Source organism: Oratosquilla oratoria, chromosome 9, assembly GCF_046742065.1.
Source record: "Oratosquilla oratoria isolate Oo_2021 chromosome 9, ASM4674206v1, whole genome shotgun sequence".
In the NCBI taxonomy this organism is placed as follows: Eukaryota; Metazoa; Arthropoda; class Malacostraca; order Stomatopoda; family Squillidae; genus Oratosquilla; species Oratosquilla oratoria.
In genome coordinates, this window is record NC_134785.1 from 10504789 (window position 1) to 10509788 (window position 5000).

Here is a 5000-nt window from a genome sequence, read left to right on the forward strand (position 1 = left end):
CAGGAGGCTAGGACGGTGTCCCTTACAGAGGATAATAAAACATACCCTTGGTCCAACTCGCTGGTGGCAGATTCAAACTGACGTCACATCGACTTCCGCCGCAAGTAGCGACGCTCAAACCCGCATGGCCAGGGATCGAAATACTGCCTAGTTCAGGGGTTCTTAACCTTTTTCACGTTACGCACCCCTTGAGTCATCAGACCATCGACCCGTACCTCCATGAACGTGACACAGAAAGTAGAATGGTAATATGTCAAGATTGATTAAGTATACAATGATACCGAAATGGATATCAAACGGTCCAGATTGTAGTGATTTTATTCATCACTTAAACATTAACATAAAAAAACATGCATAATGTTCTCTCTGAAGATTTAGATGTTTAAGTAATCATTCGCTAGAAAAGTATACCTGTAAACCGTCCCGCGAATCCGTGGCCTATTTTATGGTGGTGGCATGCTTTGAAGCGTTTCTTCTGTCTAGCACTAGATAATTTTGTTCAACAAATGCGTATGGACCCCCCTGCTGAAGGAAGGTATACTAGATCGAGACCCTTCTTCGATCTAAGGACTTCTCCTCAGACGAGTCATAAGGTCTTCGAAGAGTTGACGCATGAGAAACAAATCATACGAAAACCGCTTAATACAATTAAACAAGTTTCTCTCTCTCCAAAAGAAAGAGAGAAAAATACGAAGGTTCAGGGAAGATATGATACAAATCTTCAAAATTTTGGAAAAAAAAAAACTCTTGTGAACTCTTGTGTTTATCAAAAGAAGGAGAGTTGAAACGATTTCGTCCACCACGTAGTCAGAAAATGGATCCAACTTTCTGCAGAGGTGATGTCACTACTTATACGTTTCGATGTTTAGAGATTTGATAAGATAAACGTTCAAGCGATAATATATTTTTTTCTTCTTTTTAAGAGACCGAAAAATGTTATTTGTTCCATCGCTACAGTGACTCCCTTTATTGATTTTGCTCTGGCTGACGATAGACGATTTTATTCAGGACCCTATCTATACCGTTGTCCATCCCAGTCCTCATCTAAGTGACCTAGCACAGCATGATCTAGATAAAGATATAATAGGAGTATTAATGGAGATTATGTGGTTGACGGGTTTTGTAAATCGACATGTTTGCTGCCTAATTGACAGGAACGCAGGTAACCGTCACTGGTCGCATATTTGAATAAATAAATAAATAAATGAATGAATAAATAAATAAATAAATGAATAAGTAAACAAATCCAGAAATCAATCAGATGATAAACACATTGGTTTCGTTTGTAAGTGAATCTGGAGATTTGGAAGTGCATTTCATGAGATTGCCTTAGTGGGAAGTTTGTTCCTCCCAGTTCTACATCCAGACAGCTCGAGACTTCGAGACTGGCCGTTACTATTCCTCGAGTTGGAACTCAATTGGAAAATGTATAATCTAGTGTTATCATTTCAGTTTAGAAGTTGTACATCTTTTATCAGTTGACTTTTTTTTCGTGGCATTAGAAAAACGAAGAGTCCCAACAACTCCGTGGCCTTGAAAACTGAACGACAAAGCATTTGACCCGTCTGAGTGGGTTGGCACCTCTCTCTCTCTCTCTCTCTCTCTCTCTCTCTCTCTCTCTCTCTCTCTCTCTCTCTCTCTCTCTCTCTCTCTCTCTCTCTCTCTCTCTCTCTCTCTCTCTCTCTCCTCTTTCTATCTATATATATATCTATCTCTCTATACATACATACATATATATATATATATATATATATATATATATGTACATACATATATATATATATATATATATATATGTACATACATATATATACACACATAAATATACATGTGTGTGTGTTTCACCATGGTCTTGGATCACGTGTTGGACTTGTGATCGACACCTATTTCCCTCCCGGAAGAGAGCTCAGAGCTCATATATGACTGATCTATGGGTAATGCTGTGACCTTACACGCACACACCCACACACCCAACTCCCCGCCCACGAGAGTTGGAGCAAGAACCCGCAGTGCAGCGATACTGAAATCATTTTAGCCCTTGGCGGGATTCGAACCCGGACCGCCGTAGTGACGGCCGAGAGGTCTACCACTGCGCCACGAGTCGTGTGTGTGTGTGTGTGTGTGTGTGTGTGTATGGTGTGTATTTGTGTGTATGTGTATGAGTGTGTGTTTGTATGTATGCGTGTGTGTATTTGTGTATGTGTGTGTGTATGCGTGTATGTAAGTGTGTGTGTGTGTGCAGGGCATGCAAGTCACGTCAGCAAAGCTTCCTCAAGCAAAGGCAACTACACCCTTACGAGGCTTGAGATCTCTGTCTGTTTGCGCCGACAAGCCCCGATAGCCTATCAGCAGCGTCAAGAGCCGTTGCAGAGGCGAATTGCAAACTCGCACGACGAAAGCGCCGCGAGGATCGACCGGTAACTAAGCTTCCGAAGCGTCTTCGTGTGCCCGACGGAGAGGTTCCCCAAGCTGAAGAACCTCTCGGGAAGGGCGAGACTCCGTCAGGAGCTCCTGCAGGAGGAAGAATTCCGCTAAAATCGGCGAAGGGGGGGATGGGGGTGGGAGTGGGGTGGTGGGGGGGAGAAAAACATTGCGACCGAGAGCTGTTATCTCTTATCTTGATAAAAACAACGATTCTCTCCGACGGCTCTCAGCGTCGACCTTCCGAGAACTAGTTGTCTGCTTCTAGGACTTGGGCGGCCGCCCAACTATAGGAAATGTGAACACTAAGAAGAAAAAGGGGAAAAGGAGCGAGGAAGGAGGAAGGGAGGGAGGGAGAGAGGGAGGGGAGGAAAGGAGAGAAGGATGGAGAGAGGAGGGAGGGAGAAACTGAACCAGGATCAGACAGACGAGGACTGTTTTGAAAAAGAAAAATAATGATAAAAATAAATGAAAACGATAAACAAACACGCAATACATAAATAAAAGAGTGGTCTAAAAATAATACATAAACAAAGAGAAATATATAGATAAGAATATGTAAGAATATATATATATATATATATATATATATATATATATATATATATATATATATATATATATATATATATATATATGTATATGTATATATATACATATGCGTAAGTAACCACTAGGAAAAGTAAACTAACGAAGCAGAGCGCTTTCGTATAATTACATCTTCAGTGCAGATACAAAGAAATAATTATATTCAACCACATATTCAACCGCATATTCAACCATGTGAACCATTTTAACCACCCAGTTGACTGGGATAACGCTTAAGTCATCACATACAACAACATAACAGAAAGAAATTTAATTGAATGCAGTTTGATCAAATCTAGTAAGGGAATAAATGTTAATCTCCATCAAGGTTTGTACAAATTAGATAGTTATATTTCTCATGAAATTTCAAAATTATTTAAATTGTAATATAAATTATGAGCAGTTGTCCCATACTTGTTGGTTACCAGGACGGTTCAAACGTCACGTGTATTTCTTCCACTACCTCTCCGAATGCCCTCTTCACTATGTTTCACTCAGTCCTATATTCTGTTCCTTGTTTCTTCATTTTATAATTCCTTATTTGTATCTGCACTGAAGATGTAATTATACGAAAGCGCTCTGCTTCGTTAGTTTACTTTTCCTAGTGGTTACTTACGCATTTGTGAACACACGTTCCTAGTGTTTTTATTGCATATATATATATATATATATATATATATATATATATATATATATATATATATATATATATATATATGCATGTAGAATTAAATACGACAGCATTCTGACAATTGTTAAACTTTTTCTTAATGTTTTCTATTTGTCTTATCAACTTTTTTCCAGTTGTAGGGTGAGCTGATACAAGTTCTCCAAAGTTTTCCATTTAATATTCTCGAGCTTTCGTCTTCAAAGAGACATCATCAGGATTGACATAATTTCTGCAATAATGAATACAAATGTTGGTACATATAAGTTACAAAATAAATTACAAAAATACAAATACAAATAAACAGGTATAACAAAAGATATATAACAAGAGTTATTACTTACGTCTATAAGGAAAGTACAAATGATAGAGAGAGAGAAAGGTTTAAATACATAAACTGCTATCCGAGTTCCCATTACGGAGTCTGGCGGATCGTCTGAGTGGTGGGGGAGTGGGGGGTAGGAGGGGAGGGGGAGGGGGAGAGGGGACCTCAATGTAGCGATGTCTCAGGTTAGCGCTACTGTACAGTTTAATGCTGGACGTCATGTCCGACTGGATATTTATAGTGGGGGCTGAGTCCCTGATGTGGAATGCCTCCAAGAGTTTCAACCTTCTAGGGTCCTCACTGTACGCAATAATTTTGGTACATTGAACTAAGGTGTCTCTGTCAATATTTCTATTGTGATATTTTGAATAATGGTCCTTGATCGCTCCGTCCTGTTGGTGAAAGGTTAGTCTTCGGCTGAGAGTACATCTGGTGTGCCCGACGTATGTGGTATCGCGAGACGTGCAATTCTCGGCTGGACATTTGAATAAATACACCACGTTGGCTTTAGATGTAAAGTCAGCTCGACTATTACAGTTGTTTTTCATCACCATTGAACAGGTTCTAGGGTTACGATAGTATATAAGGACTCGGATCTCATGGTTCTCTTTAGTGGGGTGACAATTTTTCTTAATTATGTCCTTGATTGCTTTTTCATCCTTTTTGTAGGCATCACTGAAGGTGTTACGATAAAAAACGTTAATAAAATTAGGCTTATTGGCGCTTTGGTTGGACCCAAGTTCACACAGTAATTTATTGGTTATGCGGTCAAAATCACAGTTAGCATAACCATTATTGGTGAGCATTTGTCGTACATGCTGTAGTTCTGCATGTAGTGCTTCCCAGGACGAACATACTTTTATAGCTCTTCTGACGTATGCTCTAATAACACCTTTCTTATAACTATCACTGCATTCGCTGTTACCGTTCATACATTTATCTAAGTTGGTGGGTTTACGGTAAACACTGGTAATAAAATTAGTAGAGGTGGAATCAACC